Raw genomic sequence first — 12,961 nt, 5'->3', positions numbered from 1 at the left:
AGAGGAAGATCTCCCTGGAAGAAAGAACGTTGTTGTTTATTGATTGGTTTTTGGCTTTGGGGGCTTCTTTTGCTCTTTAAGAATTTCTCGCAATTTCTATCCCAACACTGAATGTGAGACATGCACCCTATAAGTTTGCGTTTGAATCAGTGGGATGTCTTCACTAAGAAAAGACCATTTATTCGTTGGAATTCTGGTTTGCTACCTGAGGAAGTTATCAAAACTGACCCATGGATAACGTGTGAAGGAAATTCTAGGAAATTATCCTACTGGGGCCAGCTGCCATGCAGACACTGGTTCTGGGAACAGATTGGTGCCTCAAGTCCCACCCTGGTCAGGAACGGCAACACAGGTACAGAGGTGGCACACCAGGGGATTTTTCTTACAAGGAAGCCATTTAAAACTGATGTCTCAGCCACAGCTACGTTCTTGCTGCTGTCTTGCCTAACTGAAGTGTCTTCTTTCTACAATGGCGTCTCATTGCCAATGCCTGGACATCCTGCTCAGGGGAGGGAACAGGGCGTGAGGATGGCAGCTGGGCTCAGCGTGGGTGGAGAGCATCACTCAGAGTCGAGGCTGTACCCTCACCTTGGAAGCGTCCTGTTATGAAGAAATCAGTCAGCTTTCTGCTGGCAATGCCCCAACTCGTATTAACCACCCAGATTAATGTCAGATCATACCCCAGGAATTATTCATGAGGCCCCTCGGTACAATGTAATTGCAGATTTTGGCATCCATGGTGAAGTCTCATTGTTTTATAGATTAGCTTCTCTTCCTGTACGGCGGAAGAGACAATGATCTGAAACAACCGAGTCCGGAGGGAAAAGGAGTTCGTATGTTTCACATGAAAAAAGGGTCTGTCAAGGGAAGATCCCGGGTGTCACTTACACTGCACCTTGGGAGAGGGGCCCTGCGGCCACAGTGAGCAGGAGGTGGCTCCGGACCCATGAATGCTGACTTTCATTTGGATCTGTCCCAAGCGAATAGAATGCCCCTTTACCTACACTTAAGAATTAGTCCTACCAAACGGGAGCTCCACCCATCTCTACCACAACATCACCAAATGAGATTTCTGCGTGTGGATGGAGAAACCTTGCTGTTTCCAGCAGAGGCAGTGATCAGCAAACGATGACAAATCATTACAGAGAATTCAGTGTCATACAAATATTAATGCACCTCAAAGGAGATTTAATATCTTACTGCAAATGTCAAGTCACTTCGTCATCAGCCATACTCGTGAGATTTTAGACTCTAAGGTTGTTCAGACTGTGACTTTTAAAGGGAAGAAAGGCAGCTTGTTTCTTATTTAAATGGAGTTTGCTTATTTTACTATGTTTTCCACAAAGATAATAGATTTGAAACATGTTCTGTGGGTCCATTTGGTACATGAGTAGTTTACTTTCTAGGGGATAAATTGTGTGTGCTCATGAATGCATGTGAAGGCGAGCAGGTGGATAATGTGTGTACACAAACATATACAGAATATATATGTATACATCATACCACATACAAATGTTGTTTTCTTCTGATTCTTCTATTATCTTCTGAAAGCCTCTGATTCTGAGGAAATTTAAAGGAACATTTACCAAGATGAGCATTTTTCTCTACACTTAATTACATTAAATGAAAGCTGTCTAATGATCTATGTATCCTAGTTCCCAGTCAGTGGTCACAGGTTGGTGGGTGTGCCTAGCTATAAGATTTTTCAACTTTGTGTATGTTTCTAGAAGAATAAGTCTGTGAAATACATTTTCTTGAATTTAAATCAACTTTCTCCCTCTTGTCTCTGCAACTCCAATTATTGGCTCAACCGTTTTTTTCACGTAGCTATTCTCCAAGATGGTATATATGCATGTATGTAAATATGTACGCATATGTGCTAAGTACTAGGAAATCGTCTGGGTGGTTTAATCCAGTGGTTTAGATACTTGAGCAGTACCATTCTCACATGCACCTCATTTTTACTTGACTGTGTGTTTATAGATTTGACCTAAAAGTGATTAGCTATTAAGATAGGAGATTAAAGGAGCGAGAAAAAGTAGCAAGAGCATAATGCAGGTTTCTAAAAATAGGGATTTCACACACGCACGGGTGAGAACAAGGCCATCATCAGTGACTTGTTCTGTGACCCGAGAACACTAACCTCAAGTTGTTTCCTCCTGTGGAAATTCATAAAGAAAAACATAGTCCAATATACCATAGAGTCTAAAAATAATTTAACATGAAGCTTCCTACAGATGTGGTTTATTTGGCCTGATGAACCCTATGTAATTATTTCTCTCATATCACTTCAGCTATTTGGAAAATTTGATAAGTGAGAGGATTCATTATATGTAGCATACTCTGTGTAACATCTACATCTTATACCTACAGATGCTCCACTTCTTAGCAGAGAAAAAAATATCTTCTGGAAGACCTGCCATCTCCCCAGTGACTCTTGAGCAGCCCTGAAGAGTATTTGAGTTAGCACCTGCATGCGTCTACCAACCCACTTTAATTCTGAGGACCCTTCAAGAATATTCCTTGCCACAGTGGCTTGGAGCTTTATTGAGCACTGAAAATGAAATTTCATTTCATATAAAAGAAAACTTGGGCCTCAGAATGCCATGTTTTGCTCTGGCAAATTACTGAATAGATGTTGAAAATCCAAGTTGTTTTTGGTGGGCAAACATGTCCTTTCAAATTGTTGATTTTTCTAAATACAAATTCTCCTCCGCCCTGGATAGTGGGAACTTTATAGCCATTCTGTCAGTCTTTTAGAGCACTATAATACTTTTCTAGCACACTGATCTCACCATACAGAGGAATCCCTTGTGAACTTAGAAGAGTGGGATCCCCCAGGTGAGGTTTTGTATTCCACGGCTCTGGCTCTTCTCCTCATTGTCCAGTCTTCATTTTTAATGATGTGTTTACTCTCTGTATTCCTGAACAGTCTACAAGCCCCGTAGCGAAGGGACTGGGTCTGTCTTGTTTATCTCTGTATCCTCTCTACTTAGCCTAGGATCTGCAGGCACACAGTAGGAAACACCTATTAAATATGTGTTGAACAAGTGAATGAATGGATGCTCTACTGCTTAATGTGTGCCCAATGCAGAAAACGCTTTCAACTGTTAGCCTTTCTTTACAAAGTCTGCAAAGAGTTCAACAATTCCTGTAGAGCTAGCCCTTTTCTCGAGAATTGTAATAGAGTGAGTATGGTTGATTGCATGGTTCAAAATATTATTGGTAGAGGAGGCAAAGAAGATACTTCTCCAAGTAAAGTTTCCTCTGAAGGTTTTATTTCTTTTCCTGGATATGTGTCCATTCTCAGTTTTGAAGCTGTTAACACTCATCCATTTTGAGTAAATGTTAAAAACCCTTAAAATAAAGATCTGGAAGAATTTGTACCCCCTTCTATTCCAGCATGAGCATTTAACTGAGAGTCTTGTGTTGCTATTCACGTGATACTGTCCAACACTGATCTAGAGACTTCTCTGTGCCAAGCACTAATCTAAGGAGATGTATAGAAGTGGGTTAACTCCTTACAGCCTTAGGAGGCAAAAAGTATTGTAACTTCTTATTACAGAGTGAAACACAACCCTAGAGAGGTTGTTTAACGTGTCCAAGGCCATCCAGTTAATAAGTGGCAGGGGATGATTTGAACCCAGGAAGCAGGTTTCATAATCTTATGAAATATGAATATTTCATGACATTTCTCTGCTTAATGCTATGAGAATATTGCGAGAACTGACCTGTTTGGGTTTTATTTTCTGCGTGTTACCAGGACATTGGCACCAGAGCAGAGTCCCAGAGTGCTGCAGCGCCAGGGAAAGATGCCAGAATTCTTTATAGTTTTTAATCCTAAAAATTAATCTCCAGGTATTTTTTTAAAAAATGTAGTTATGCTTGAAGATGGAACAGGCAGAGTAAGCTGGTATCACCACAGGTAGATGGAGAAGAGTGCATTTTAAGAAGTCTTGGAAGGAAGAAATATAGTTTTTTTTAAAACACCCAAATTCTTGCCTGTGTCTGGGGGAAGGCACGGTGGTACCGAGGAAGGGCTGTCTTTGGGTGCAGTGAGCGGTGAGTGGTTGGTCCGTCCAGCAGAGGGCAGACGAGGTAATGAAAATCCTCAGCTTTCTGAGTGCTGGAGGGGGCGGCTCCTGGGCAGCTCCGGGGACTTCAAAGCCACCGGCTGAGGATGCTGTGTAAGATGGTTGTTGCCAGGCCATTAGTACAAGAATAAAAATTCCTATTGGTCCCGGAAGAAAAACAGAGACTGAAAAGCCCTTGATAGAAGGACTTGGCACATCTCTGGCATAGTTTGGACATGGTGTGTGTGAGAAAATTTGGTGCTTGTGTGTTAAATTTGGAATCAAAACAGAGTTTACTCCAAGGACACTTTGGCAGGAACTCCAATTCCATTTTCATTAAGGAAAATGAGAGCAAAGGCAGGGAGCAGGGACAGGAAGGGAGCTGTTGTGCAATCACAGTTTAGATGTGAAGGGACCAAGAGGAAGTTTAATCTCTTTTCTAATAAACTGGAATTACCCTAGATAAAAAAATTAAATTTTTTTGTGCTTAATTTTATAACTGTTTTTATAACAGGTGATAAGATCAACACAGGGGACCCGTGTTGTCCCCTTCTGTGCCTTTTTACGTTTGAGTTTGTCACCCTCCTGACACCGGTGCCTTATGACACTCTTCCTGAAGACTAATGAGAGGCTGGGCCGATGAATTCAGCATCTAATAGGGAAAGCGGTCTTCAACACCATTAATTCTGTGCTGGGCTACGCTGTGTTATCGCTTGGGAACTCTTTTGAACTCAAAGTTATTTTGAAAACATGGGGTCTGTGTCCCATAGTAAGAGACAAAACTAGAAATTCAGACTATTCTGGTAAACTCTCAAGGTTGATCCATGAAAGCTGTGATAACTCTGTACAGATATGAACTGGCTGCTACTCAGTCCTGTGTCTCCTGCCGTTTCTTCGGGAGTGTTCCTTGGAGTGAGTGGCTTGTGGATAGGAAGCCTTCAGAACAGTGATGATATACCAGTCTATTTTGTGACCTTTTCTGCTACTGTATTTCGCATCTGCAGTTGAGCAATGTGACCTGGGCAAAAGGTTGTAGTTTTTCTTATTTTGAGAATAATGTGGCTGTGATGATGATGATGATGATGATGATGATAATAATAATAATAATAATAATAATAGTAATAAATATGCTCTTGACTGGAAATCTGTGGGCTTACTTCCAGAGCAACACTAGTTTCCACGACTGGGTTATCAGCACTGCATATTTATAATGAAATTCCCCAAAGTTTCCTCAGCACCTGTGGGTGAAGTGCCTGCTCTTACCAAACACACAGAACCGGGATCTGACAAACAGGGGTCTCCCGCAGTCCCTGATGTCCTGATTTGTGCTTTTCTCGCCAGGGCAGGCCAACTCCTTGTCTGAAGTTGTTGTGTTTAGCCCACACCGTGATGGACACAGCCAGGAGCTGATCTGTCCTTCAAAGGGTATGGTTCTTTTCTGTGCAGAAAAATAGAAGCAGCAGCCAGAAACTTCAATCGGCGCTTTCAGATTCCAAAACTATGACACTGTCACACTGGTGTCATTAAAGCTAACTAACCATATTAAACGAATATTAAAATATGGGCTCCTTTGCATAACATAATGAGCAAAACCGCTTTTAAGTTTCTCCCTGTGCTTTGAGGTGAGGTGGCATTTACATTCCCAAACTTTGAAGTCAGAACAAAATGTACAGGTAGAGGGTACTAGATCAAATAATAATCAACTTCAAAAAGCATTTTGGCTGTTGGATGTCCCAGGGCTAATTTCCTCTAGACATTTTAAATGTAAATGTCTAAACTCATTTAAAAATTGTAAATTGGTCTAGGTTCAATCAAAAAACATCCTGACGCAGAACAGGGAGACTAGGCTAATTGTCATTTGTTTGTCAAATGAATTCCATTTGGAAAGCAATGAAACCTCCAAGCTAATTCTTTTAAGGTGAGCTGGTAGTTGTATTATCAGTTAAATGCAGTAAAATGTATAATCATACGACGATAATGAAAACTCAACCTGTGTAGCGCTGGGGCTCTGCCTGCCACAGGGCATGGAGTGATGGAACTTAAGTACTGTAATGTTGCCTTGGCCACAATGCCACCAAGTCTGGTCTTTAGCCTTACAGACACTTTCTTTGCATTTTAAAAAACTTTATCAAAGCACCGTGGCAATATAGAAAATGTCAAAGTGAAATGCACTGTAGGCAAATTGAGATTTCATTAAGTTTAAATTTATTGCTTTTGACTGATGTATTACCATGCTTGTTAAGAACCAGTAATTTGGAATATCTGTCTGCTTGGTAAAATGGCTTTGTCTCCTTGCACATTACTTTCTATAGCTTTTGAAAGACCACAATAATTCAGAGGAAGTGTGGGCTGTGTTTTAGTAGTGTTTTGAAAATTGTAAGGCATCTGGACTTGTACCCCGATAAACTTCTGTACACTTCCTAAAAGTCTTGTCAAAATCTCAGAGGTTAATTGTGGAACTCATATTTACAGGACTTTTGCAAATCTTGCCAAAAACAGTATGGTGTCTGTAAACATCTCTTTCTACTGGTCAGTTCCTTCTCTGTGCCCTCGAGGGACAGATGAGGGATGAAAGACAAGTAACAATGAAGGACAAACCAGGTCCGGAAAACAGAGAAATGGACTGTGTGTATAGTCGATAAAGAAGTAGCCCTATAATGGTTTAGGGAAGCGGGTGCAGTTTGACTTAGTGATTTTACAAACAAGGGAGAGGAGGCTCAGTGGTCACAAACTCTGCAGAACTAGATGAGAACTATGATTCCTTGTGGCCATTCTGGTTTCAGCTTCAATGTCACCTCCTCAGAGAGAACTAACTTCCCCATTAATGTGGTTGGTCTCCAACGAAGTGGTTGGCAAGCATTTTATGTAAAAGGACACACTAGGCAAAGAGGTGATGTGGATGATATTATGTAGAAACAACAACAGAAGAAATAAATGTGTGCCATTTCCTTGATGGAATTCAAAATAGAACAATTGAGTGTGTATATATATATAAATATATATATTGCAGTACAGGTCTAGCAGTGATAAAAGAGGAATTCTTTGGGAACATAACATCTCACTGGATGGGAATTCGAATGTAAAAACCATTCTTAACTCACAGGCCATATAAAAACAGGTAGTGGGCTGGGTTTGGCGGTACGCCACAGTTGCCTACCTCTGCCCCGAGAACATTATGTTATTCAATTTCTTTCGCTGGATGAGTCCTCTCTGGAGTTACCTTCTGATTGTCCACTGTCTACATCTTCCCACACTAGAACAGGAAGTTCTGTGAGAACAGAGACCTTGACTGTCAGGTTTGCCTCTGTGTCTCCAGGTCCTGGAACAGTGGGTACTGTGGTGTGTTCCTGGTGCATGGTGGTCACTTGATTGCTGTCCATGAATCTAGAGTGAACCCAGATGCAGACTGATGGATAAGAGGACGTGTGGCCTCCAAGGGGAGAGGGAATGACACGCTCCCTTTAGCACGTCTCACTTCCATTCAGCATTGGTGTTACTGAAATGTGCAGCTTAAACTTCAGGATACTTTTGAAGTATGTCAATATTTTAGTAAATTCCTTTTGGATTTTACCATTATGAGGAAATTATAATTAACCAGAACATGGGTATTTTTTATTGGTGCAGTATAGTTGTAATAATGGGATTCATTGTTATCTATTTGTACATGCACACAATATAACAATATAATTGAGCCAATGTACTTCACCACTATTTCCTCCTTTCTCTCTCCTCCTCCCGCTTCTGGTCTCCTTCTCCTATTCTACTGATTTTCCTTTGATTTTCATGAGATCCTCCCTCCCCTTTCTTCTCCATTTTCCTCTCTAGATTTCATATATGAGAGAAAACATAGGACCCTTGATTTTCTGAATTTGGTTTATTTCACTTAACATCATGTTTCCAAGTTCCATTCATTTTCCTGCAAATGACATAATTTCATTCTTCTTTAGGCTGAATACAACTCCATTGTGTGTGTGTGGTGTGTATATACATATCATATACATATATGTACTACACATATATATGTATCCTACACACACACACACACACACACCACATTTTCTTTATCCATTCATCTATTGATGGACACATAGGCTGGTTCCTTAGTTTAGCTATCATGAACTGTTGCTATAAACATGGGTATGTATGTATTGCTATAATATGCTGACTTTAATTCTTTAGGATAAATACCAAAGGTGTCTAGGTCCTATGGTGGTTCCATTCCTAGTCTCTTGAGGAACCTCCATACTGACTTCCACAGTGGTTGTACTAATTCACAATCCCACCAACAGTGTATAAGTCAGAACGCGGCATATTTTAATGCCCTTACTATTCTGTAATACTTGGCTGTTTATAAAAATCCCTTGGTCATGATCATGCATGTGTTGAACTCAGTCCAGCTGCCCTGCTACCTCTCTGCCTCTGTGTCCAGACTTCCTGCAGGGAAAGCATTACCCAGGCAGCTGTGCGCACGGGCCAGGTCAGCGCCCTTCATGAAGCTTTCTCGGAGGACTCCGGCCCTCCCTAGGCCCCCTCCTCCGACTACCTTGCACTCTCCCTCAGAGCTTGCACTACTCTCTTTCGTGGTAGTGTCCTCATTCTTTCCTGAGCATCAGCCTTATCTGCCCACGTAGATGGTGAGTAAGCCCTGGAGGGTAGTGAGCCCTCTCGTGCTTCACTGATACACCACATGGCGCCTGTGTATTTCTTAAGTTTTTTGTATCATACTCAGAGGAATCAAATGCAAATCATAAAAATTGGTTTTAGAACATATGTACACAAACAAAACCAAGAAGTTTTCAAGGTATTCATAGCCAGCTCCATTTCTTCTATCACCTAACTATAAAGAACATGAACATGTATAATCAGAACTGAGACCCCGAGATCCTTTACAAGTGCAATCTGTGCACAATATTTTCATTATTTTCAGTATAAAGTATTTATGAAATGGCCCACACTTAGGTTTTTGGTAAGGTTTCCTTGTTTATTTCAGTTAATCGAGGAATTCAAGGAATCAGCAGAGTTGTTCTCGGAATATCTAATTAGGTGAGATTTGCCTAGACTCCTGTCTTTGGTAGAAATGAGAACATTTTGGAAATCTGTCATCAAAAAATATTGAAACTCTGTGTGTGTGTGTGTGTGTGTGTGTGTGTGTGTGTAGCCTGACTGGTTAGCTCTACAGTCTCCTCCACGAATACGTTTATATCTGACCTAAGCTGACTATTCTTAGATTGTTGGAATGAAAAAAACTCTCTGCTTTACTTGCTTAATCAAAAGAATTAGCAGAGAGAGAAAAAGGGTCAGACGCCAGAGAAGTCATCGGTCACTTCCACACTGATTAATATTAGAGGCAACAGCAAGAAGACCATCTTCCCTTAACATTCTAATCCAGGTCTGGCCTCCAACGGAGGGCGGAGAGGTCAATGTGGCCTCCCAGGAGACACGTTTTTGATTATCTCAACTTGGGGCGGAGGCATTACTGGCATCTTGTGGGCAGAGGCCAGAGAGGCAGCTAAGCCTCTTTGAGGCACAAGAGTATTATTTAGCCCCAGATGCTAACAGAACAACTATGAGAAACATTTTTAAGGCAGGCTTTCTTCATTGGCAGCCTCCGGGTTGCAGAGAGGAGCCAGGGCTTCTTACCTTGACCTTGGAGCATATATAAAGAGGACCAAATAATCCTAGCTGTGATGACTTTGGTGGTCTCTAAAACTCATCATGGAGACACACAAGAGTATCAGTTTTTGAAGCACACTGAGTCAATAAATTTGGAAGCAAAAATGTTCACCAAAACACTACTTCTTATGTGACTAGCACAGCCATCTGCTGTTGAACAACCCACATAACCTTTTGAACTATTCCAAGATCCTGTGCTTCTTGCTGAATTATTGGTTGATTAAGCCCTAACTAAATCACTTATTTACTAGAATTTTTTTCCTGTGCTTTCAATAATTTTTTTGTGTCTGGTGAGGAAACCACCACAGGAAATCAAATATATAATTAGAATGATATATTTTGTAAAAGTTTGGGTCATATCTATAGTCACAGTCTTCTTTCCAGTACCTTCTATGACTGCAGTAAGACAATGACATAGTGATTGACTATGGCAGTGTGAGATGCTGTCTGAGCAATGGAGGATGATTTGGGGACCTGTGTTACTCCATAGGAGGAATCAGACAGGGTCAATGCAAGGAGTAGCTGAAGACTTTTCTAATCAGAAAACTGAATCAAGCCTCAGTGTCCAGTGAATAAATGTTTAATGGAATGTTACGATATTATGTGTTGGGGAGTTGAATCCTCTGGTTTTCTCTGAGTGGTCTACAGTTCTCTGTAGTCATTAGAATTTTACTGGATTGAATTGTTTGAAATGAGTAGATAATATTAGGTTCCAACTATTCTAGGTGCATTAAATAGGAGCCTTTTATTTATAATCCTCGCAACAATCCATTGGGGTTTGTATTATCAGCCCTCTTGCGTAGATCTGAGGATGAAGGTTTAGAGCTGCTAAAGTATCTGCAAAGGTCATATAACCTGAAAGGACAGCTGCTTACGAACCCAGGTCCTTCTGCCTTAACAATGCATGAATATATGGAAATGCTTAAAAGCTCCTTGTGGGCACAGAGTGAAAAGTTTATGATTCCGTATCCAAGTGGAACAAAATAAAATAGAAACCTGTTATATATTGGATGAATTTGATCAACCAGGCCAACCTATGTTTCTGAGGGCACAAAGGGGATTTTTATGGGTAGAACCATTTGAGTTTACGCCGATCTTGTCAAGTTAACTGGGATACCAACCCACCAAGCAACCCTCATGGTACTCTTGAGAAGTTCTCAAATGTGCTCCCCAGACTAGGAACAACAGTATCACCTAGGAACTTGCTAAAGATGTCAATTCTTAGACCCCATCTGAACCTACTAGATAGGAATCCCCGAGGCCGGGAACCCACGCTCTGTTTCAACAGGGCCTCCGTTATTCTATCATAAAAGCATGCTGGAGAATCTCTGCTCTGGCCGTGACCTGTGTTGCCCATTGCTGCTAAGGTTGCTCACAACATCCACACTATTACATCTCCAGGACTTCAGCTGACTTTTAGAAATTCTATGTTCTACTTTTATGAGCAAGAAACAGTTGAAAATAATAAGCTGAAGTCTCAGACTTGTTTAAAAGGCCAACTCCTCCAGGTGTATCCTAATAAATTCAATATGTGGCCAGCTCAGTCGCATGCATTTTATACAATGATAGGAGTATGGGATGCTAACTGGTGAACTCAGCATTACTTGGCAGGGCTGCAAATTCCTGAATTTAGGTCAATTTTATTCGAGATAGTTTTGTAATTTGATGTAGTTTAGTTTAATAAGTTTAAAAATTTGATAATCCATACTTGATATAGATGATAACATTTAGCAATAGGGAATGGTTGGACCTTCTTGAACTGTTCTGAGTAAATGGGGTTGTTGTTTACTTTTTTTTTTTTTGACTCTGGAGCTAGCCAACATTTTAATAGAAAACAACATACCTTTTGTAGATGATCATTTTATGAGAGAAGTGCTTGCTGATTCTTGGAGAATTCCCGTTTCAGACAACTTCTGAGTTCAATCAACTTAGGACCATCAGCGACTCATAAAACAAAATATTAGAGGACTTGTGTTTGAGGACTGTCCTCATTTCTAACCTTCTCTTCCATCCTGTGACATCTTTTGGGAACTAGTCCAGGTTGGGATGTCAGTCAAAGATAACTAGTGTTCTACTCAGCAGGTTGCTATCACGCCCCCTTCAGGGACATGACACTCTTGCCTTAAATGCACTTGCTAAAGATCATACTTATGAGCTTAGTTCTGTGGGACAAGGAGGCACAGTATGCAAATTCCTAAATGTCACTACACTCATTTATGGAAATCTGTGTTTTCAGGCAAAAGTTAGTCAAGCTGTGGAGAGCAGACGTGGTACCCTGCTCTGTGATCCCCTGCCATCCTGTCCACTGGATCCCCACAGAGGATCTTACTTCAGGCTCAGATACCAGTTTAAAAAAATATGTGTTTAAAAGGGAAATAATGTTAATCCAAATCAGAACATGTAAAACCGTGCATCACCAAACTGAATTTCCCCAGTTGCTATTAATGTCGTCTTGAGAGGGAGGCAGGACAAACCCATCACCTTGAACAAGATCTAACTTTTCCACGTTATCGCTTAGCATGTTACTGAATAATGGATGGCTTGTGGACCATGTTAATTTCAGCTCTGGAAATAGGGCCCTGCCATTCCGGAGAAAAAAGATAGATGTTTCCAACCACCAGCAGTGATAAGTGGCCCTGTGTGAATAAATTTTAAAGAGGCGAGTGCTACCAAACCTCTCTATCAGCATCAGGACGCCTTCCAAGGGGAAACTCGTGCTGGAGAAAAGTTGCAAGCGGGTGACCCATAAGAAGAGGAAAAAAAAAAAAAGCCCAGTCAGCTGCCCCCACCCCTCACACGTCACCCCCGCCACACACGTTCAGACTTCAGGTGTTCTCCTGTCTACAAGCAGTGCAAGCAGAGGCTCATTTGGCTCAAAGTCCAAGTCCTGCAGACATGAAAATCAGACAGCTGTGACTGCCCAGTCTGCAGGATAGTACCCCAAGCACCCGAGCGAGATGGCACTAAGAGGCAAAGATCCTGGGGTCATTTGCATAGCTGTTCCATAGTGCGACATCGCTCCTTCTGGAGGCAGACATCTGGCAGCAGATAAAGCCTACGAAGAATGCCTCTTTTTTGACTTCAGAGATGAACGTAGATGTGAACCCATCCCTGCTGTGTGAGGGAGACCCTTCTCTGTTACAGATCTCCGGGACGGGGGCTATCCGATTGCCTAATAATGGGTAGCTGCGGTTCTGCCGTCTTCACTTATCAGG

Source organism: Sciurus carolinensis, chromosome 5 (assembly GCF_902686445.1).
Source record: "Sciurus carolinensis chromosome 5, mSciCar1.2, whole genome shotgun sequence".
Classification (NCBI taxonomy): domain Eukaryota; kingdom Metazoa; phylum Chordata; class Mammalia; order Rodentia; family Sciuridae; genus Sciurus; species Sciurus carolinensis.
This window is presented reverse-complemented; position numbering follows the sequence as displayed.